This window comes from Equus asinus, chromosome 9, assembly GCF_041296235.1.
Source record: "Equus asinus isolate D_3611 breed Donkey chromosome 9, EquAss-T2T_v2, whole genome shotgun sequence".
NCBI lineage: Eukaryota > Metazoa > Chordata > Mammalia > Perissodactyla > Equidae > Equus > Equus asinus.
The window spans coordinates 53,397,102-53,422,349 of NC_091798.1; the positions used below are offsets into that span (position 1 = coordinate 53,397,102).

Below are 25,248 nucleotides of genomic sequence, written 5' to 3' on the forward strand. Positions count from 1 at the left end.
CTATTAAGATTCAGGAAATTCCAGCCTTTGAAAATTACCACCAGTTCTATTAGAGCAGTGTTCTTCAAACTGTGGATCATGACCCATTAGTGGATCATTAAACCAATGAGTCTCAAGCAGCAGTTTTTTAAATGAAATAGTATCGAATAGAAAAGAAAATGAAGCACACATGTAATGAGGATAGTTCCGTTTAAGGAGATTTTGTTTTGGTCCTCTATATGAATGCACATATATCACTCGGTGACAATGTACAATATATTTCTATAGGTTGTGGTAAATATATTTCTATGACTTGTGGTCAAAAAATATTTCTGTTTGAAGGCAACTGTATAATACATAGCAGCACAAGAGTATCAAAACATACTATATTATAATCAGTTATAACTCAGTTAATTTTTAAATGAGAAATCTTATTAAAATCTAAATTTTCTTAATGTACATAAATATTACTGAAAATCTAATTAAATAAATTTTCTAATTATTCAGGTCTGACTGTTCTCCAGTAACTAGGATATGACTGTCTTTTGTGCCTCCTCTTTTCAGTTTCACAGGTGAATTTATACTCCCATTGGTAATACCCCTTATCATAGCTAATGAGTCTCAATAGTTGGAAGAAGAGGGAATGATTAATTTGAAAAAGTCCAGCTCCCTAAGCATTTATGATATGTACACCCTTATCTCCTGCCCCTTTAAGCATGGTAGGAATCAAAAGTCAAGCAGAGGTCATACAAAATTTACGTTACTGAAATATTCACCATATCAATCTCTATAAGCAGGTTATCTCACTATCTATAAACACCAACTCGATTGCAAACCCCAAACATAGGAATTACATTAAATTTAAACTCTAAGCCATCAAGGAAAGTCATGTTCCATTTTGGGGCACTTACTTTTCATTCAACAGAGATTTATCAGGTATGTACCCGGTACCAGGTGCAGTCAAAGGTGCCAGGGATATAGCAATAAATTTGCCCCAGAATAAGCCTCATAATTATGTACTTCCATGACTTCCAACTTTCTGCAGTATATTTTTTATATCGATTTAAAAAGATACTCTTTTGTACCTCAGCGAAACCAAAGACAATTGATTCCCAGAAATTACACTCTATAAAGTTGCTGCAAACTCTGAAATAGCAAACAGTGAATCATTGCTCCTAGGGAAAATACATGGTTAGGTTCCTGCAAGCCTCTGGTCACAATATTTTCATCAACTGATCACTACATAACCTTGTTTTTATGTATGTTTCTGTCTAGAGACACCTTCTTTAATATATACTGTAGAGTCATTAACACTGAACTCACGGCCAACAGCACTAAAGCTCATGCCTGAACAAAGCTCATCTAACACACTCATTTTCTCCATAACGGGAGTCACAGCCTTTTTGAGTTTAGGAACACTAGGCAGCACTTCAGCACTATGCTTGGCGGCCATTTTAAATAGCAAAATCACTCCCCAAAAGCACTAAATAAGCCCCGAAAAGCAAAACAAGAAGGCAGAGCATCACCTTGTTCGACTTTAGCAGGGAACATGCCGTCAGGTGACTCAAATTCTTGCCACTCTGTGCATGCACATGTCTGTGACTGGGAAAGCACCCACAATACTGATTTTGGGGTTACAAACAAATTGTAGCAAGTAGACAAATTTGAAAATATGGAATCTGACAATAATGAGGATCAACTCTAACTGAAGAGGGGAATTTTTTCTTTAAATGTCTTCCAGTCTAATAAGTAAGAAATGAAAGAATTCAAGTATCATCATTGTGCAACTCCTAATGAACTAATGGAACTAGGCAAGGATCATCAATTGCTGCTAACAACACACAAAGAAAGACAACATTTGATCTTTTGATGGAAGATAAACTTGAAACTGAATCTGATCAAACCCCTACATCTCACTACCAATTTACAGAAAAGACAGGGGACAATGTTTTTACTCTTTAAGATAGCGTATCAATTTTTTAATCTGATGTCTCAAGGGTAGGGATCATATTTTATTCAACTCTGTCTCCCCATTATCTATTGTAATACATAACACACAGCAGACGTTGATTAAAAGTTTGTTGAATAATGAATGAAAGAATGAATGAATGAACAAATGAACTACCTCTTAGAAGTTTAGGAATGTCAATGTATATGATCATCTCTTTTTCAAATAAAGGAGGAAAGAAAAAGGTATGGGCAGGCAGGCAATTTATAGCTCTAAGAGATACCACAAGCAGTGAAACACCACTTCACAAATCAAAGGTCATTTACACTGTAGTTCAACTCTCCAAAACATAGCTATGAACCAGGAGAAAAAAACTTTATTACAGGAGGTCACAAAATGCATATTCAGTTCATTGAACAGTAAGAGCCCCTAAACTCCATTTTAATTTTAAAATATTTTAGTATAAAGTTATTCCTCTGATTTATCTAACAGGTCATTCCCTGATAATGCCAGATAAACAAGAAAGTCCTTCAGAAAAGTTAGTAGCTGTTTTATACATGGTTCTTACAACAAAGTTATATTCTTTCTTCTTAACTGCTAATTTCCTCATTTATAAAAACATATAATTACAAATAACAGTCTAGTGTAGGCAAAGGTCACAAATTTAAAAGGCTCATTCAACGGTACTAACATTTGAGAATTTTAATTATGAAGCTAATACTGTCAACTCATCATAGAAAAGATTTAATAGTGTAACTGTCAGTAAATCATAAATAACCTAGTTGATTTCCACAAAATTCTAGAGTGAAACATGCAACAAATGATAGAAGCAAGCTGAAAGTACAACCACTTCTCCAGGAGAAGGATTTCCTTCTGCCCAATCCAAACCAAGAGAATCCTTCCCCACAGCAAGTGCTGTAGCCCGAAGACAGGGACACAGACCTGGTCCAAAGGCACCTTAATCCCCAATATGAACACCAGAGTGAAGGACTGGTTTTTCTTACAGAGATCAAGGCTGCATTATCTGAGCAAGAGAGTACAGGTCCAAAGCGTACGAAAGACTGCATTCACTGAAAAGAGAAGCTCCCCTAAATTACTGTCTCTCACAGACCCACAGCAATAAAAATATCCTATTCAGAATTAATGTGATTGTCACGATATTCTGGTGTGCAATCAAACTAACTAATTACTAAAAAGTAATCCACTATAGCCAACTCAAATGTTAGGAACTGCTTACTAATGGAACTCTTTCTACATTGCTGGTGGAAATGCAGAATGGTACAGCTGCTTTGGAAGACAGTTTGGCAGTTTCTTATAAAGTTAAACATACACTGGCCATATGACCCAACAATTCCAATCCTAGAAACTTACCCAAGAGAAGTGAAAACCTAGATTCACCAAAAAAAACTGCACACAAACATTTAAGGCAGCTGCATTCAAAATCACCAAAAACTAGCAACAGGGGCTTCAATTGGTGACTGGATAAACACGCTGAGGTACATCCACACAATGGAATATTGCTCAGCAGCAGAAAGAAACTACTGATACACGCCACCACACACATGAATCTAAAACGCATTCTGCAAAGAGGAAGAAGCTAGATTCAAAAGGCTACAAACCACACGATTCAATTTATATGATATTCTGGAAAAGGCAAAATTATAGGAACAGTGGTTGCCAGGGGCCAAGAGGGGAAGAAGAGGTTGACTACAAAGGGGCAGCATGAGGGAATATTTTGGGGTGATGGAATTGTTCTGTATCTTGATTGTGGGTGGACAGAATTTTAGTATGTGAAAATTTAAAACAGAAAAAGAGAAGAACTGTTTATCTAATATAAAAAATATCTGACAACAAAATCAAAATTAACTGAAAGTCTCAAAAAATGTAATACTTCCTTTAACTTTTTCTGGCTAGCCCACAAATGCATTTAATTTCACTTCTACCATTTAAAAAAAAACCTTTCTATAATGTATTTCTCTACTTTTAAACCTGAGTAACTCAGTCAGATGCTTGTGTTTATTATTTTATTTATCTTGGGGCCAAGTGATTTGTTTGATAGTTGTCTCATACAACTGAGGATGCAAACTACATTGGTTTGGGGTGAGCATGGTGCCTCAGGAGGCCTTTAATCAAGGCTCCTACACATTAAAATTCTCCCTAACAAAAACCATAAAATGATTAATCCATTCATTCAACAAATAAGTAATCATTAGAGGCCTAGTACATGCCAAACACAGGAAATACAAATGGCAAACAAGACAATCACATCCCCGACATCACATAGCTTAAGCAATAATATAGAACATCACCTGTACTACAAGAGAATTACAGTGCTTTCAGAGCACACAGCAAGCGCACATAGCCCAATTATATGAGTTCTGAAACCCCCGTTAGGATCTAGACCTTAAAGTGCCTCGTATCTTGGTGAACTCAAAAACGCAGCTTAAAAAGCATGTACGGCAGTGCTCACCATCCTGCTATCCTTCAGCGTTTGAGGATGGAAAGAAAGCAAAGGCCATACTCACAGAACACCTTCCCTGCACAAGCAGTACAATGACCATTCCCCTACAGTAAGGTCCTCTTAAGGAAATACCAGAATATGCTGATTTATTTCTGTCACCTTTCCCGCAAGCAGGACACTTTTCTGATTCAGAACACCATAATTATGAACTTCTCTTGTTGAGGAATATTATTTTAAAGGAGAAGAGGGATAATAAAGAAAAGGTGAAAAACAGAGAGAATAGGAAAAAAAGAAAGCCAAAGTAGGTATAAAGATTTTTGCAGTGAAGTCTTAAAAACAAATTAAAGAAGTTTAAGGAAACTAAAACAGAGACGTTGCAACCACACCCCTGCTTCTTTCTGTTATGAAAAAGAAAGCCAAGATATGTAAAAAGAGGGCTGCCTGCAGGTGCTGTCGCATGAAGTTACCATGTACAGAGGTAAAATTATATAACCCCAAGGACTAAGGAGTGTTATGAACACTCAGCTACACCAAAGTTACCCGAAACATTTTCTATCTCAAGCATCCTAATTACACAATCCTGCTGAGACCACAGTGGGGCCCACAGGACCAAGGTTAATAACTTAGTGTCAAAAAATTAGAAAAGCTTTCAACAACTGTTAAAGAACAAACACAGATTAAAATAAAGTGCCTCTTGGTACGTATTAGCATCTTACTGAAACCCCATCTCAGAGGAGCAAGATGCTAAGCAGCTTCTATCAAGAAACAAGGGGTAGAAGCAAATTTATGCAGTTCCACAGTTCCTTTTCCAAAGTCCTTCAGTCAAACATGTTTTAGAATTCAGAATTTTAAGGTATTTTTGACAGGTGATACAGCGTGTATACACCATATATTGTGTAACACCCCTAGAGAAGGCTGGGACGGCACAGAGAAGTCTAAGTCAGTACACTGTAATCAAGTATTCACTATTTCTGCAGTGAAACCTACAAATACATGAAATAAAGAGAACAGTTCACACGTTTTGTGAAAAAATCAATTTATGCCAAAATACAAGAAAAAATTTGGTTTTCAGAGTATTTTGGGTGTTAGAATTGTTGATAAGTAATTATGGCCCTGTAGAACAGAACCCATTACTCCGTTACTAATTGTATATGCAAAATGTTACTGGTAACCTCTTTATCATGTGCTGATTTTATTGTATAATTTTGGTAAACTCAAAATAATTCTAAAAGTCTTCCATAGGTTCACCCTAACATGTCCTCTAAACCTTATCCAATCTTAAATTTCTCTACCACAAATTCTCCCACTAGGGCAGTTTACAGAAATCTAATCTTTGAAATTTATACTAGAACTGCAAAATCCAATTTTGCCACCTTGCAAAAAATGTTCATTGAATGGACTTTAACATATCAAATACATCATAAAAGAGCTTGCTCTCATTTTGTCAGAAGAAAAATGCTATATAACTGGGAAGGGTGTTCCTGATCTAGGAAGAAGCATCAAATGAGTCACAAAAAAGGAAACTGACCTGTCATAAATGATAAGATACAATAACCATAAAACCCTATTATCATAGTGCATTTATATGTATAATGCATATAAATGCACTATTTATACTTACTGACTATATGCAATACAGACAATATTCTATACACACAATATACTATAACTGAAGTAAACTATTTCCACTGAGAGGACAAACCGAGTTCTTCATCAACAAAGGTATAAGACAGAGTAAAAGAGTAGAAGTGCTAAATAACTGTTAAAGTCCCTTCTGTCCTTATGGTCCATGAAAACTCAACTCAATGATACTGCAAACATGATAAATATAACCTAAAACTAATAAGACTTTGATTAGCAACAATTCTTGTCTTCTTATAATTTATAGTAACTTTAAAGATATGATTGTTGTTATTTAGGTTTCTTAAGATTTCTAGGGGCATCTGAATTGATGCCCTAATTTATTCTTGATAAATTTCCCTTTCACACATTTTTCAAATTTCAAAAATCCTCTAACTTTGGTGCTATACTTATGAAAAACTGTTAACGAGCAATGAATATAGTGGCCTCACTAAGGATTCTGGGTATGAAACTATGAAGAGAAAGTCACTTCATTAACCTGGTCCTCCTGCAAATATTTTCATGCATTTCTTATCTCATCTTCAGACTCCCATCCCCAATTAAAAAGAGAACTTGAGAGTAAAAAGAGCTAAGAGATGTGTATAAAGAGAAGGAAAAATCAGTCATTTCCAAGCCTGCAGCAAACTGGAATCACCTATAGAAATCCTAAAATATATCCATGTCCTGGCCCCGTCTCCAGATTGAAATATAAATTAGCATAGGTAGAATCCCAATAACTGCCATTTTTTTTAAGCTCCCCAGAAAATGTTAATGTGAAGTCAAGGCTGAGAACCACTGGTACAAGCTGCCTCCCCCACAAAACCTTTCCTCTCATCTGTTAGTGTCAGCACTTCCAACCCTATAGCAAGGACTATCTTTAAAATTCTCTGTTTTTCTTCTCTGATTTAGTCTGCCACAGAAAAAAATTCACTAATTTTCAGTTGGGAGATTTTAAACATGTACTTATAGTAAAATTTATTTTAATTTATTTGATATTCACATTCCCAATGCTAAGAATTTTATTTTTCAGTCAGTCTTCAAAAAATCACCTTCAATAGGATATTTAGATAAACAGCAGAGCATACAATAAACACACAACGCACATTACAAATTATCAGAAAATACTTAAAAGAATGATTTTAAAGAGTGATTATATTTTGATTTTTTTTTCCCTTCTTCTCCCGAAAGCCCCCCAGTACATAGTCACATATTCTACTTGTAGGTCCTGCTGGTTGTACTATGTGGGGCCGCCACCCCAGCATGGCTTGACGAGCAGTGCCATGTCTGCACCTAGGATCCGAACTGGCGAAACCCTGGGCCACCAAAGCAGAGCACCTGAACTTGACCACTCGGCCATGGGGCCGGCCCCTACATTTTGATATTTTATTAACTACAATTATTTTCAGAATCTAAACTATATTAAGAAATATCAGATACAACAAGCCCTGAGACTCCTACGACAGAAAAAGAACTCAGTAAATAATCTACCATTTTTTTCAATGAAAATTGGTATTACAGGATTCCACATCTTGAAGATTTACACTTTTTTTGGTTTATATTGTTTTCAGATCCCTGGAATAAAAGGAGAAAATAAAATAATATTTTATAAAAATATGCATCTACAAATACCAGGTTTTTTTAAAAGTCACCAACAACTGATACCCACTAGTTTCACCTCCAAAACAATACTAAGCTATTTTTGCAAGCCAAATTAGGATTTTATTAAAACACCTCATAGCCATATATTTATACAACATAAGACTCATGGAATACCAGGAATTTTCTCTCTCTTCTCCCTATTACATTACTTACTACATTTGATTGCCATTTGAAAGTATTCATTGCTAGAATATAAAATGTGTTCCACAGAAATAGAAAATAAACAAGACACAGACTGGGTGTAAGGAAAAAAACATTTTCACTTCCCTTTTTACTAAAGGAAACTCTTACTATAACTCTGACTCTAATATACTGCCAAGTATACCACCCAAAGTCAAAATCAAACAAGTTAAAAAACAGATAAACACAATTAATAATTGCAAAATATTCAGAAGTCCACGACTTTTATAAAGTACACTTGTATCAAAAAGTGTCATATGGCCAATTTCAACTTAAAATTTTAAGGTAAATAATTTTAATAAGTCCAATTTAAAAAATAAAGACAATTACAAAGTATCAGTGCATTCAATATATATAATATACAATAAAAGAAAAATTATATGTTAAAATCTAAGTTAGTAGAAAATATCCCACCCCAGGATTTTATTTTCTTCCCTCAAAAAAAAAAAAAACAGAACAGATTTGCTATTTTTACTGATGATAAAAATAATGCATAATCATAGCTGAAAATCCAAACAATACACAGAAGTATAAAAAGTGTAAAAATAAAAATCATCCCAAAACTCACTATTTATAAATAACTGTTAAATATCCTTCCAAGAAATGGATGGATGAATTCTGTATATTTACAACAACTGCAACAATTACAAGAATTACAATTAATTCTGTATATTTATTCTGTATATATACATATATGTATCTACATATATGTGTGTGTTTACTCTTTTCTTTCACACACACTCAAGGCAGAGAAATCTTTAAGAATACTTTTTTGAAAATAAAAATATATATAAATTGTTCCAAGTACGCATTCTGCTTCTGCATTTTCATTTAAGCAGGCTAGGTTTGAGGTTACTTTGTGTGTGTGTGTGTTGGTGGTAGTGTTGTTGACTGCTTGAGGGAAGATTAAAAGATTTGTCTGTTGACCCACAAAAAAAAAATCCTCTGGCTACAATTTTCCAAAGCCTGAGAACACAGATATCTATACTAAAGGCAGCTGGCTGACTGATTTACAGAACTAGTGCATGGACCTGAGCAAAACTGCGAAGTAGACAAAATCTTTTCACGGCCTCCTACCTCTTGGTCAGAAAGAGCACCACACTAGCAATCCTACGAACCAGGTGTGGGATTTGAGCATTTCACTCAACCTTCCCAGGATTCATTTCAATTCTAAACTTCTATGATTCTCACCTGCCTCCCCATTCCCCAGTGATTTCTTTTTGCTGCTTTAAAGATACGTGAAAACCATTCTTTCCTCCTCCTATCTCACTGGGATTCCATGACTCAAAATAAACCCCTCCTCTGACTGACAAACTCCCATTTCCTCAATGTGCTTATTCTCCTCTAAGTGTGACAAATAAAAAAATCTGATGAGATCAAAGGTGTGGGCAATTTTTGAATGGGAGCAGCAACTCAGAAAAAATTTTTAGTAAGTTTACAGGTACAAATTTTTAATTTAAAGTTAACTTTATGAGCTCCATGGAAAAAATGTATAATCTTACAACTTAGGTAACTGATTTTATTTGACTCAGTCAATAAGAAAACTAGCAGTGTTTTTACCTCCTAAAATATTCATTCATACCTGAGCATATTTAAGATAGTAACACAGAAGCAGCTTTCTAATCTTCCATCCGTTACACTTGTACAATGCTTTAAAGTTCAAAGTGTATTTCTATGCATTATTTATTTTCATTCTCAAAACAAGTAGATGTAGTGGTCACTACTGATTGCCTCTCTAACATCCATTTCCCCCATATTCTTCCTTCTCACACTTTTTTTAAATATCCTCCCTCCACCATGTAACTGAGGGAAATAAGACTCCGTTCCCAACTGCAGGGGATATATCCTGGTTAGTAGACACCAACCATGATAACACTATTCCCCTTGCCATAACTGGTTAGGAAGTGTACATGACCTAATTCTGGTCAATAAAACCTGAAGAGAAAAGTATGCTGGTAGGCTTGTGCAAAAGATTTCCTGGCCAATGCACACCTAGATGTGATCTTGCTCTTAACCAGAGGATGAATCCAATACACAGAGCAGAGCAGAGCCAAGAAAATCACAGAGCAGCAGACCAAAGTTCTGAAAAACTAGCCCTACCTCCATATGTCAGTGTTCCATTTTCAGTAGCTACTATATTTCAGGCATTGTAATGTGGCAACGCTGAGATAAATAATATACTCCATCTACCTTTCCTTCCCCAACCTGGACCTCCTTCTCCTACACCTAAAAGTTCTCCTTTCCATTTGGGCTGCGGTACCTACTGTAAGCTGACAGACCACCATGCTTTGCACCAAACTAAAGTGCTCTACACATCAAGGGCATGGCATTTCCTCTTCCAAGGGACAATTTCCTCTACCAATTCAGTCCAGCAGTCCCTACTCAGGGTGAAGAGATGTTGGAATTATAAGAGGGCTCCTCTCTAAGCCTGGCCCTGTATAAAAGCTGAAAGGTAGCATATGAAATCAGATGAGGGACCATATTAGGAAATATGTTAGAACTGTAGATTGATCACGAGTAGATAATTTAAAAATTCACCCTAATGTATGAATGACTATAGGTTCAGGAATACCAGAATTTATTTCTTTTTTAAAAGAGGATGCTGTCAAATAAATCTCTAAGAGAGAATATAAACTGGGTGATAGTTTAGAAGCTGATACCCTCTTTAATATGTTATTATTAACCAACAGCTCATAAATTAGTTAAAAAGGGGAATCATAAAAAAAAGTACGTGCCTTCAACATTTTATTGCAACTAAAACATAAAAATGTACATTCAGCAGACAATCTTTTAATGCAAGGCTAATGCCTTTTCTTCAAGTATGGGTCTATGGATTCTAGTTCTATTTTTTCTTGCAAAACTCACACCCATAGTACATCACCTGTGACTTCCAGTTTCTGTTTCTTAAACATGGAAAGACATCTCACAAACATTTAAAAGCAGTCTTAGTCAAAGGATCTTTTTAGATTTTTTAGGGTTTTTTCCCTAATTGTTTAAAGTTATTTCACCTACACCTATTTCAACTGTAACTGATTTTAGCTACTCGCCTGTTTTCAAAGCAGACACTGGTTCTCATACAAACACCTTTTTGCCTTCAAAATTCACTGAATAATGTTTTATTAAACTATGTAACTACAATATCAAGTATAATTGCCATTAACAATTTGTGGGTTACAAACGCAAATGACTGTTTGTTAGTGTACAATAGTGGTGAGAATATAAGATCGAGAACAAACTAGGGAGTAGTCTGCTGCCACTCAGTCTGGCATGGGGATCAAGCAGTAAATGAAAAGTATCATTTAATCTTTTGAGTGGGTTCAGCAGAGGTAAATTAAAAGAGATTCTCCTGTAACAGGCCATTCCCAAGAGTCTTTGCTTATTCTACCCACCAATCAACCCTCTAACAACTCATATATATACCAGCAACTTCTGAATGTAAGAGAAGATTTACATGGTGCCTACTATGTGCCAAACATCATACCTTGGCCCTTTACATGAAATTTCTCAATCTTGATGAAAAGCATAATGGCAGAATAACTCTCTGCCAATTTTTTTTTTTTTGCAAATGTAACTAACAGCTTAAAAAAGTAGTTCAATACAAAATTAGCTAAATAAACGTACTAAGTCTGAATACAGCTAAAAGTATGACATTACCTCACTAAAAGAAAAAACACTAGAAATTTGTGTTTAGGAAAAAGAATATCTATCATGAGATTTTACCTAATTCTAGTGAAAGCTATAAAAAAGTAGACATGAGGGGCTGGCCCCATGGCCGAGTGGTTAAGTTCACGCACTCTGCTGCAGGCGGCCCAGTGTTTCGTTGGTTCGAATCCTGGGCACGGACATGGCACTGTTCATCAAACCACGGTGAGGCAGCGTCCACATGCCACAACTAGAAGGACCCACAACGAAGAATACACGGCTATGTACTGGGGGGCTTTGAGGAGAAAAGGAAAAAAAAAATATTTTTAAAATCTTTTAAAAAAAAAGTAGACATGATTTAGCTATATGTGAACATATAGCTATAGATTTTCATTAAATTAAAACTACGTGACATATCATTAGTAAAGAAAATGACCAAAATGTGTCTCATCTACCAAATACATAAACTCTTCAAATTCATTGTTAAGAATTCTTTCTTATAAAAGATGGGCAGGGAGTGGCAGGAAAGAATATAACCAGTCACTTACCATAGTTTAAGAACAAATCACTACACACATCCTTAGGTCCCATAATAGGAGGAAACCCAAAGATTTATAGTTTCTAAATCTCACCTTTGAGAAGGGAGCTGGAAAAAACAAGGCTAACAGCAGCCTCCACTGTGTCTCTAAAACTTATCTATCCCACCTATCTCTCTCATTCCATATATTCTGAGTAGTTCACAGGCTCTCCAAAGTCACTTCACATTAATGGATAATATACACTTGATTTCTACACATTAAGAATCCCAAGTACGGTTCTGTCCGGCAGATCAGCACAAAAGTGATACTCTGAGGGGCTGGCCCCGTGGCCGAGTGGTTGGGTTCGCGCGCTCCGCTGCAGGCGGCCCAGTGTTTCGTCGGTTCGAATCCTGGGCGTGGACATGGCACCGCTCATCAAGCCACGCTGAGGCAGCGTCCCACATGCCACAACTAGAAGGACGCACAACAAAGAATATACAACTATGTACCGGGGGGCTTTGGGGAGAAAAAGGAAAAAGAAAAAAAAAAAAAAGTGATACTCTGAGGTAGCTTAAGTTACTGAAACCATACTGTCTGCTCCTACAGAATCTCTACAATTAAGGAACTACAGATACCCCAAAACTGCCATTTCCAAAGAAACTGCACCTTGAAGAACCAACACCCAGACATATACTAAGACCACCAATGAACACCACCAAGTGCCAACTGCATGAGAAAAGACAAAAAAGGAAGACGGAAGATTAGCAAAAACAGATCACTGGTGGTTTAAGATTCTGAAGTGAGAAAAAAACTGATTGAAATATGCATTCTGATACTTGTAAGATATATCTTAAACAGATTGCTTAAACTCTAGAAGACGCTATCTCCTACTGTCAAGGGCCAGGGTTACACCACCTAACTCATGGAGTTGTCTTAACAGTATCATTTATGGCCCCTATACAAAGCAGGCACTTAATAAATTGTAAAAGATATTGCTGTTATTGAGAAGTTCAAGATAACACAAATCTTGTTATAATGTAAGTCCTTTTTGAACACTAAAAGGGGAATGGTTAGTAAAAACCGTCAAACAGTCTTCCCTGTAACATTATTTTACATGGACTTAAATACTGGTGTTGTGAGGGTGATATTTTTCTAAGCACTCCTTTGATAATGATTAAGTTCGGGGTTAAATTATTTTAGGGTCATCTGATATTTAAGATGACTAAAAACCTTATAAATATTTATCTGAAACTGTGGGAGCTTCTCATTTTATCATCCCACTGTTATAGTCAATTCCCTTCGTATGTAGATTCCTTACATTTCACATTATCCATAACAAATCTCACGTGCAAATGTATTAACAATAATATAACTCTCCAGTGACCTGTATTTTATTTTGTTATTTAATATTTCAGTATTCTATTTAGTTAGATACATCCTTTTGGGAAACCCTTTGAAACTAAATAACTACTTGTTTCATTCTGAAAAAAATGTGAACCAATAAACTCCACTGGAATAATGGTCTATTCCCAGCATGGGGGGGATTACAGAGGGGACACAGAAAAGTAAATAGAGAGCTTCCCGTTTCTTCCTGAGTCACATTTTTACAATCTGGATTTCTTTCATATAAAACCAATTACCAGCTTACCAGACACACCCATATGCAAATACAAGTAAAGAAATATGACAAAGCCACATATGAACTGTTTTAGATTATATAGTTTTCTGCTTTCCTCTATTAGCGTGCATGATAACAAGTTGACTATTCTGTTATAATCTGTTTCTTTAAACTTAGATTCTTATTTGCCTACCTACTCCCTATCGGCAGAGAATCTATACACTTCACACCTCAAACTGACTCATTTTTAAATACAAGGCATTCTGGACTTCCATGGCCTGATCTCCACCTACTTTCAGAGCTTCCCCTCCCACAAAGACGTCCTGGCACAGCAGCCTTATGTCCAGCTCAACAGGCCCCGTAATACCCAACCAACACACCTGTGCTCTGGCTGTTCCTTCACCTAGAAAACTACCCCCATACATATGCCCCCATTTTGCCTATTAAAATATTTTAAGGCCCAAATGGAGTGTTACCAGCTCTAAACTCATTCATAATTCCCCAGTCAAAAATTAGTATCTCTGTCTCGTACACACACATACACACACACCCCCCCATGCTTCCACGCACCTCTGGTAAAACCCACAGGAGTCTTGTGTTGCAATTATTTCTGTGAATGTCTGCTTCTCCCTTGAAGGCAGCTACTGGGTCTCATTTCATCTTCATATTCTACCCACGCTTCCATCCTTACCACATAGTAAAGGTCCCTTCTACGGAGTAAAAGTCCAGATTGAATTAATTATCCCTTGATTCTAATCCCAGCCCTTTTATTTGAAGGAATAAATGATTTTCATGAGTTGAAGATTTTGTTAATAGTTAATTCCTGCAAATCTAATAATGAAAATGCCAATAATTACATAATGTATTAATTTTTAAGTTGATGAATGGCAGGTCAATGAGCACAATAAATCAGCAGTAAACATAATCATTTTCTAAGATCCCCCAAAAAAGTCTCATATGTATCAACATTAAAATTAACCTTTCTGTCCTCCATCCTAAGAACTACTTATACCTGATGCATATCCAGAAATACAAGCTCCCTGAAAGCAAGTGTCTATACACTCTAAGAATCTATGCCAAAGTCATGCAATTTATTTGATATCATCTTTCTTCAATGTCCATAAATATAATTTTCATCTTTTGTGTAATTATAAAGGCTAACGTATACAAAATATGAAGATAATTTATCTTAGCTAAGAATACAGTCGGAGCAAAGTTTAGGAATAAATATAAAATTATTCCAAAAATTATACTGAGCACATCTCTCCACGCCCTCCTCAAAAATAGCTATTAGGAATGTCACAAATCAGGTCTGATTTTTGATGAAAAATGTTTTCTTGAACCGGCCTCACATCTTTCTAATTCTAAATCAGTCTTATTATAATCTTTGTGATATTTTTCTTCTTATATATTTTAGGGATACCAAATATTCTTCATAAATATATACTAGGCTTTAAAATTAGGTATTTTTAATTTTAAAAGATATTCCAACAGATATAGTTCAACATCTTTTACTATCTGTGGGCAAATGTCATTCATATCACAAGAAATAATTGCGAAAGTAAAAGAAACGTGATTTATTTTTTTTTACTTACTAAAAATCAGCAGGTTTTTAATTTTCCAATTAAAGTCGATGTTCTAAAACAAAAGGTGAAAAAGGGGTCGGTCACTTACTGACCAGCCTTGGTACTCATTACAACAGAGTTAAAACTAATTCGCACAGTGTAGCAACAGTAGCCATCTCCCACAAAGAGACTCTCTCTCCCACCCATTAACTTTTCCTCCTTCCCTGGGAGAACTGGAAGGATCATAACACAGGCCTAACTACCCCCACCCCACGGGCAAACACACATCTCCATCACCGCCCCGCAGGAAAGAATGTGGGGGCTGTGGACCAAGAGAACCGACGCTTCTGTGTGTCACTTCCCCTGCATGTGGGATAAACAAACAAACCAGCACAGTAACAGTAACCAATAGAGTAATTTTGTTACCCCCGACTAATGGCTTGGTTAAGTTTTGAGCTAAGTCAAAAGCGCTAACAAAAAGGTAAATCCTTGCCCCCCCCCTTTAAAACAAACACCCCAACGGGAAGTTTACCCCCGAAATGAACGCCGGCCCCTGACACCTCCTTCCAGCAGACCGCTGCCTCCCCCGCCCCCCCGGCCCCAAACCCCGACTCCGAAGGTAATCGTCTGGACACAAGCAAAGCGCCCTGGGGCTGCGCTCCGACCTCAAAACCCCTCCCGAAAGAAGCCCCCGCCTTTTTTCCCAGCTCGCCCACCTCCCTGCCGGCCCCTCTCGGGCCGCGCCACTCCGGCAACTTCTGCAGCCAGCCCGCCCGCCGCCCGCGACCCCCTCCCGGCCCAGCGAGCCCTCCGCGCCCTCCCCCGCGGCCGCGGCCCCCGCGCCGCCCGCGCCTCCGCGCCGCCCGCGCGGGTCCTCGCCCCCTTCCCCCGAGGCCCCCGCCCGCGGCACCGCCCCCGCCGCACCCCACCCAGCCCGGGACCCCAGCCCACCCGGCCCCACCCGGGAAGGAGGGAGCCGCGGCCGCGCCGGGGCCCGCGAGCGCCAACACGGAGAGGGCTTTACCTCAGAGGCGCGGCCGCGAGCAGCGGGGTCGGTCCCGGGCGCGGGCGGCGCCCCCCGGTCCGTCAGTCAGCGGCGGCGGGGGCAGCGGCGGCGACGGCACATCACACCCGCCGGGGCCGGAGGAGGAAAGCGAGCCGCGCAGGGAGGGAGCGAGCGAGAGAGCGAGGTAGGGGGGAAGGAACGAGCGAGGGAGGGAACGCCGCTCGGCTCGGACTCGGTCCCTGCACTACTGCCGGTGCCTCCTACCGCCGCCTCTGGCCGGAGAGTCGCCGCCCGAGTCGCTGCTGTCGCCACCGATGCAGCCGGGAATGAATGCACAGCGGCGCCTCACTTATCCGGAGGTCAAACATCCTTCTGCCTCGGGCATCCGGATCGGCGCCGGACCCGGAAGTGAACACATGGAAAAAAAATAAAAAAGGAAAGCGTCTCTCTAGCGGCGGCTGCCCCGGAGCTGCCCGCATCGACGAAAAGAGCCGAGTAGAGCCGAACATTACACTGACGTGCTCGGATTGGTCGGCTTGCTGACCGGAAGAAAGGCAGCACGCTGATTGGCTGGCAAGGTATTAAAATCCAAGCTCCTCCTTTCTCCCCACCTCCGCACCAGTGGTGCGTGAGGGAGAACGTGGAGTAATTGTGGATACGGGTAGTACGTTTCTACGGGTGAGGCCATGGTAGGAGAGGCTTGGGGAGGTCTCCGGGGAGAACTGGAAGAAAACGCTCCCGTGGTTTAGGAGAGCTGCTGAAAATTCCGCGGCTTCAGTGAGCAAAGAGCCAAAGGGCGCAATTGGGCCGAGTAAGGGTGCCGAGCACAGCCCTCCAGGTGCCAAAGAATTTTAGGGCCCAGCCTAAGGGAGAGACATCGCAGAGTTGACATTTTCCCCCACTTTCGTGTAACCCGACTGCTAATATCAGGGATTCGACTGCTTGGAAATATGACTCGTGGTTCACGTTTGCATTACATTTTCTGTCTGTAGAGAATTACATTTGTGAGCTCAGGTAATCCTCTGAACTGTATAAGGTGGTAGTTTTTCCACTGAACGTCCGGAAGTTCCAAAAGGACAAACATTACTTAAATCATCAAGTTGTAGAACTCAAACTAGAACCCATATTTTCTGAGGATGCTTTCCAGTCCACTCAGCCCACGTAGAAAAGTCAGAAGATTACATTCTTCCTCCCTCTTATAGTTGGTTAACTGGAGTGAAGATATGGCACTTTGGAAGACCTCTATGGAAATCGATCCACCATGAAGGCATTGTGAAGGATTCAAACCATAAATTTTTAAAAAATTGTTATTCTTACTTCTAAAGTCCTTTCAAAAGTTGGACAATAACGTGTGCATGAAGAAAAACCATACCCTGCACTATGTTTAAAGACTCATGTTTCTATTAAAATGAGGGGGGAAAGTTACTTCGAAATGACTTCAGTCTAAGACTATCATGAATTTCTTAGGGAAAAAACCAGAATTTATCAAGTGGGAGTTTGAGGAGAGAAGAAAAAGAAAGCAAAATTTCTGGTGCCTTTGGTTTTCACATTTGAGACATTGTAAATGTTCGCGTCTCCCTTACATCTTTTGATTCTTTACTTCTGTTGCTATTTCTCTTCCTCTTACCCCTCTGCCCACTCACCTTGGCTACCCAACGGCGCCAAAACACGCATCCACAACACGTACACCAAATGGAGAGAGTATAGGGTTAAGGCCTTCAATTAGAGTTTGAAGCAGGAGAACTATTCCATTTCCTTCTTTCTCCCACTTGAAGCCTAACTGCTTACAGAGAAGGGAAAATGGGCAGCTTTACTTTCCACAAAATATACCTACCATTCTCTCTTTCAAACAAAGCACTTGTAGGACGTGAAAAGAAAGCATTTTGTCAGAAGAGAAATCTGATAAATGTTTCCAGTGTACCATTAAAGATTATGAGAGAACTAAGAATCTGTCCTATAATCATTTTCTCCCCTCACCCCTCATTCATACTATTAAAATACTCTCCTAAGCCAAACTTGTTTTGCACAAATTGATCAAGAAATACCCCTGAAATACAAATAAGCACCAAAGATTAAACTAGCACTCTATGTTGGTGCATTGTATCAACTATGTGGCCAATCTTGCTGAGTTAAATACAGGCAGATAATTCCACTTAACAATGTTAACAACCAACATTTGTACAAACTCTGGTTTATATTATTCCATCTGATTCTCACAACCGTAATAATACTGTAACCGAAGTAATATAGCAGCTATTGTTATTTTTCCCTCGTTAGGAATGAGGAATGATGGTTTCAAAGAGAGTGACTTGCCCAAGATGATGTGATAAGTGATAACTTGCTAAATATGAAATACAAAATTATGAGGTAAAGATATTTACAAAAAGCTTTTCAAAATAAAAATAGGAGAAACCTTCATTTTTTTCTTCCAAATATTTTATTTAACTCTAATGGTAAACCTAGCATGGTGATTTACGGGTTGACACACAGTAAAGCCTGAGGCATTGGCAAACTCTTTCTTTTTTGGTATTATCCTTAAGGTAAACTAACTGGAGGATAGATGTAATTAAGAAAAAGTAAAAGGTCAAGTAGAAACAGAAAAGATGCAAAATGAGACATTGCAACAATAGCCAGAACCTGGGAGCAGAGCAACATGTTTTACTAAAACCAGGAAAGTAATGTCTTCCGCAGTCAAGGGGAGAGAAAGAAAGCATGCTGGGAGAAAGCCAGTCATAGACAGCAGCTAGGTCAGGTTTGGGGGAAGCTGTAACTTAGCAACTTTTCTTTTGGATTGTTTCATGAGTACAGCTAGAGAAGGTCAAGACACTGGTTTATGCATCCCTGGAATGATGATTTCAAGTATTTTGTAGATGGAAAAATGAAAGGACAAAATCACAAAACTTTTCTGAGAGACTGTATTGTATTTTATAATAATAATCTTCGGTAATGTTTAATAAAATCACATCTTTAAGATTCCTTGCCTTAGCTGGGGCTGACATAACAAAATACCATAGACTGGGTGGCTTAAAGAACAGAAATTTTTTTCTCACAATTCTGAAGGCTGTAAGTGTTGAGATCAGGGTGCCAGCACAGTGGGCTTCTGGTGATAGCTCTCTTCCTGGCTGCCTTCTCACTGTGTGCTCCTAGGGCCTTTCCTCCAAACATGATGTCTCTCTTCCTTTTCTTAAAAGGGCACTAATCCCATCATGAGGATCCACCCTCGTGACTTCACCTAAACCTAATTATCTCCAAAGACCTCATCTCTAAATACCATCACATTAGGGGTTAGGGCATCAACATACGAATTACGGGGGTACACAATTCAATCGATAGAATTCTTCAAAGGAATACTTTCTATGTAGAGTGTATATTATCTATAAATTAAAAAGGAAGTAAAAGTTAGACAAGATGTTAATGAGAGAAGACAATTTGTGGACAACATAATGTTAAAATCTTGTGGAGAAAAACAATACATTCTTAACGAATTTTAATAAAACTGTCTATAGAGAAAAGCTATAAACACTATGAAAAGTGTAGAAGTGTCTTGCCCAAAAAAGTGGCTAAATTTCTAGCTAGGCAATTTAATTTGTTTTTTTCCATTAGCAGGTCTGAATCTTGGCAGCTTTTAAGCAAGTTTGACTACCCAAAGAATGCTTTTTTGTGATAAATGGAAGAGTTAGATAAAGCTGTGATTTTTTTTGGTAATAGTTTCAAAAACAGCTTTAATTCTGGGCCATATATGAATCTAAGATTTGGAGGTGGTCATAAAGATTAGTCCCTGCTCCATTTTCCCTCCCCGGTCCCTTTTCCTCCCCACAGTTATATTTCTTGATGTCTACCTCAAGAGCCCATCCCTGCTTGCAAGCCAAATCTGACCAAGCCTGACTGTCTCATCAATCCTGACCCATAGGAATCATGCAGGCCTCTGGCTGACGAAGCAGAGTGCCAAGTAAGAACTCTGGATTAGAGTGTAGGCTTCTAACTCCCGTATCTGTTATTCCCTATAATTCTTTTCCACTCTATAGCACTGGACTTCTCCTTTGGTTTCCTGTTCTAATTGGAACTTCAGCCTTTTCCAGAACCCCATCCAATGTCGAGAAGGTATAAGCTTGTTTAGATAGTTGTTCACTAGTCCCAGTTCTGACCAGACCCTAGGTCACTGCTAGGGTCCTGCTATAATGAATTACCTTCAAACTACCAAACTTCTTCAAATGTCACCCACTGACTAGGATGACTGGATAACGATATCCTTCTGGTCAGGACCACATTGGTGCCAAAGCTTGCCTAAGCCATGTCTGAACTTCATGTGCCTTTTGGACAGTGACCAGAGGACTTGTTGGGGTCAGCATTTGTGTCTAATTACATTTCTTTAGTCTCTGTCATGCTTGGTCTTAACTCTATCCCTCTCTTCACCAGGCTCACATGGCTTCGTCCTCCCACTTGTTCCTATTATGCTATTGATGCCATATCTGACTGAACAAGATCACAAGGTCAACAGAAGTTAAAAACTGACGCAGGATGATGTCTTAGAACACTCACTTCCATTTAGTTCTCATTCTACTTCTGCTATAATTAGGATTATACCACTTGCCTTCTCTTTTCCTTCCTTGCACAATTTAAGTAGTCGTAACCTCAGTTGGCTTATTTACAGAATGAGTCAGTAGTACCTACATCATGTTGATATCAGGAAGATTAAATGCAATGATATATCTGTAATGCACTCACCACAGTGTCTGACATACAGTAAGCACTACATATATGTTTATTGTTACTATGTGACCTCTAGGAACCTGCATTTTCTGTCCAACATGAATGGTAATCAAAAGTTGGAAATATCAGGTCCCAAGCTGTTTCCTAGCTTTAAAAGTCGGAGATTTGTGGAACTGGATTTGTGGTCTTGAGGCAAAGCTTTATTTAAAATTGCTCCAGGCCCTATTTTTCTTGTTTTTACCATGTATACTTGGACATTCGTGGTATATTGGCTGTCCAGCATCTGTTTGCCCTCTCGTAATAGCACCCAGACTTCCTTTTGATGAACTTTCTCCTTTTCCTTGTATTCCATGACCAGGGGCTCTGCCTTCCTCTAGGTGTGCTATGAGGTGGGGGAGGAGTATTGGGGGATGTATTGCCTAAACAATGCCAAATGGATGCTCTCTCCCTAGATTTGAATGGTGAGCAGAAGGATGTAGAATCTAAAAAGAGGTGGAATGGCTTTCCATCCCCAGAGCAGCACCCTGACCACGCAGTTCCTGCCATAGGACAGTGGCTATGATCCTACTTCCCAGCCTTTGGAACATTTTGGGTTCTGCCCAAACCAGGACTTCCAGTTTCTTGTCACTTCTGTGAGACTCCCCCACCCCGCCCCCCGACCCTTGCCTTTCCCTCAATTCTGTTTTTCTTGCCTTACTCAGAGTAAATTTCTGTTGTTTGCAGCTGAAGAATCCTGATCACTAGGCTTGCTTTCCCGGCTTTTGGTTCCGCTCGCTGCTGTCTCTTCTACTTGTATCCTTTCTTGTGTGGTCTGGCTCTGTGTCCACATGAACACTTGAATTCCAAGCAGTAGTTCAGTCCTGCTTCACTTCTTTGGCTTGACCCTAATAGAATCTCTGACTGTCTCACTGTGATGTGAGGCTCCCTGGCTTCAGGTTTGTATTCTCCTAACTGACAAAGCTGGCCACACCTTGCCAAAGCTTTGTATTCCAATGCAGCTGCCTTCAGTCCCTAGGCAGCCCTACCTCAGCTTCTGGCTGATACCCTGCCAATTGCAGCAGACCTAACCCTTTGGACTGTGACTTAATGCTTTGTGTTCTGCCAGCTTGGGTGACCTGATCTAACTGAGAAGAAACTTCAACCAAATGTCCATACTTGCTGCTTTCTAGAATTGTTACTCTGATGCATATTAGTGTATGCTCATCAATTTATATTGATGATAATGACAGCCAATATCGCCCTGTGTCTCATTTCCCTTCCGTATATTACCTGTGCTCTCCTGATCTTGTTGACTATCATCAGCAAAGAGAAATCAGCTTGGTCTGTTTACAACGAAATAAATTCCGTATTCTAAAGTTACTACAGCTATTTGAGTACTTAGTGATAGGGTAGCCCTTGTTCTTCGCGAGCTACCTAATCAACTTAGTCCTGGTCTTGGAATATTAAAGAAAATCTCGTTGTTTGGGCTACAAGGCAGAGCTGCAGTTCTCAGTCTCCTCCTGCATGCCTTTAAGCCAGACATTAACATCTCACTGGAAATCTATCAGTGGCGTGGAACAGGCTACTGAGTCATGATCAACGCTGCAAAAAAGAAAATAGAGACCGGCTTTCAAATGCATTTCCAGATACCAGAAAACCCAATCTGATTATAATAAATGTTAATTATTATTATTATTAAACTCAATAGACTAAAACATTGCTCAAAACAATAAAAATAATTATCTACCGTATATTGGGATGATGATTGGTAAATAGAGGGAAAGAATGATGATCATATCATATTTCTTAACTCAGTCCATTGAAAAGGCCGAGAAACAAGCCCAACTCAGTTGCAATGAGCACCTTTAGCCCCTACACTTTACAAATAGCAGAGCCTTTGGAAGAAAGACAAGCAGAAAACAGCACAAGATTGGTTTCCTATTGTTGCGGTTACAGGTTACCACAAATTTAGCAGCTTAAAACAACACAAATTTATTATGTTCCAGGTCTGGCGATCAGAAGTCCAAAATGGTTCTCACTGAACTAAGGTCTTGGTGTTGGCAGATCTGTGTTCTTTCTGGACACTTTATAGGAGAGAATTCTTTTCTTTGTGTTTTCTAGATTCTCGAGGCTTCCTGCATTCCCTGTTTTATAGTCTCGTCCGTCTTCAAAGCCAGCATCACATCACACTGAATTCTGCTTCCGTCATCACGTCTCCTCTGACTCACTCTCCTCACTTCCTCTTTCACTTATAAGAACTCCTGTGATTGCATTGAGTCCACTGAGGATAATCCAGGATAATCTCCCCATCTCAAAATCCTCGACTTAATCTTAATGCAAAGCCCCTTTTGCTGTGAGATAATATAGTCACAGGTTCTGGGGATTAGGATGTGATATCTTTGGGGGACCATTATTGTGCCTAACATAAGTACCAAGTCAAATAGAAGGGTTTGAGTTTTTTAAAAAGGAGGTAGAGCCTAAGCCCAGTTGCTGAGACAAGGACCCACTGCTTACAGATGTCACTCTTAGAATAATTTTATCAGTATTGCCTACAAGCCTTATGTAAAAGTAAATGGCATAGAGTGAAATGAACAACTACTGAATGCCTAAAGAGTCTCAGGCACTTTCTAGAAAACATCTCTTTTAATTATCATAGGTGGGGTATCATTTTCTCCTTTTCATAGATGAGAAAGGGAAGACTCAGAGTTTAAGCAAAGTGTTTAGGTCACTCAGCTAGCAAGTGGCAGTGCTAGGACTTGAATACAGGTATGTCTGACTCCAAAGTCCATGTATTTATGCTGCTTTTCATAAAGTAGCGGGAGATGGGAATAAGGAGACCCTGGCACATACTATCAGACTGAGGGATTATTTACTACAGTACTACCCCGCCAGATTGAACCTGTTTGGGCAAAGTAAGAAGGAAGAAGGGAAGGAAGAAAGAAAAGAGGGAGGAAGAAAGTGAGGGGAAGAGGGATCCTAAATTAGTAATTTATATCAAGCTGAATTAGAGCAACTGTAAGTATGTGTATGAGAGAGGAATGGAGAAGAATAGGCTGAAGGAAAACTCTAAGACCTTTTTTGAAGCACAGCCTCAAGAGTTATACTACTCACAGGAAACAACACCAGTCAGAGAATTACTAGGGTCTCTAGTCAGATACTTCTTTTCTTCCTTTTTTTTTTTTTTGGTGAGGAAGATTGGCCCTGAACTAACATCTGTTGCCAATCTTCCTCTTTTTTTTTTTCTTCCCCAAAGCCCCCCAGTACATAGTTGTATATCCTAGTTGGAGGTTCTTCTAGTTCTTCTATGTGGGACGCCACCTCAGCATGACTTGGTGAGGGATGCTAGGTCCCTGCCCAGGATCTGAACCTGTGAATCCAGGGCTGCTGAAGCACAGCATGCGAACTTAACCACTTGGCCATGTGGCCAGCCCTGTCAGATACTTCTTAATCAACTCTTATTCCAAATGTCAAGTCCCAAAGAATGAGAGGTTCTTTAAGCCAAAGAATCAGTATTTACTTGTCTACAATTGGCTTCGTTATATATATTGGTCTTTTCAGCCATATAGGTACACAAACAGTTATTAATAATTATTTTTAGTAAACATTCTCCAACTTTTAACTGCTTACAAGTCTATAGACGAGGCACTCTTTTCAACTAGTTTATCCTTGAGGACTCCATAGGAAGTTACACTGTTTGAAATTAGATACTGTCTATTCTAACATGTCCTCATTATGCTTAGCTTTGATAAGAGGATGTTAATCTAATTAATGAGTCTACCATTAATTAGCAAGAGAGGTGTTTGTTTGAGAGTATAATTTTAAAGTACCTTGTTGCATAATACTGAAAATTTATCTTAAAAAATATTTTTGGAGGATTTTCTAAAAAATGTACAGTCTGATTTCTCCCGTTACTCTCAATTTATCATTGGATTTAGTTGAGTGTATACGGCCCACATTACTTTGTGTCTCCTCCATACCCCCAAAATACACCTTCATAAACTTGCTTTACCAAACTGTTCCTTTCTGTTATGACATGGCTTATACTGAGGGACATTGTAAGAAACAGCCCTATGAAACTCATTATAGTAATTACTGAAGGAATATTTTTAAGGATATTTCCTACATCACATTATATCTTCTACATGAGGACTCAAGGAACAAATTTCTTTTAAGTTACAGTGCCAGGAAGAACTATGCTTCTTTTAAACAGCTGGTTTGTTTTCATCCTACAAATGTCATAAGTCATTTAACTCATATTTACTCATGGGGCTGATTTCCAGGAAGCCGAGAGCTAACTTGGGAGCCCATTTCTAGGTAGTCCACTTACCTTATGACATGCATGTTGGTGAGCTAAGTCTGGAAT

The 25,248-nt window shown here is 38.9% G+C and overlaps 1 protein-coding gene across 21 annotated transcripts in view; it reads right to left on the minus strand.

Moving 5' to 3' along the window:
• Positions 1 to 16,355, minus strand: part of CSNK1G3 (casein kinase 1 gamma 3) — a 108,545-nt gene extending 92,190 nt beyond the window's left edge. For 11 of the 21 annotated variants that reach the window (XM_014859550.3, XM_070517536.1, XM_070517532.1 and 8 more), the window contains exon 1: positions 16,215 to 16,355. The gene's annotated coding sequence lies outside the window, so the exon portion shown is untranslated. Of the gene's footprint in view, positions 1 to 14,195; positions 14,336 to 15,220; positions 15,264 to 16,214 lie in introns of all 21 variants that reach the window. The other 10 variants (XM_070517530.1, XM_044780378.2, XM_070517526.1 and 7 more) reach the window with 3 other exon arrangements.
• Between the last annotated feature and the right edge of the window lie 8,893 nt (positions 16,356 to 25,248).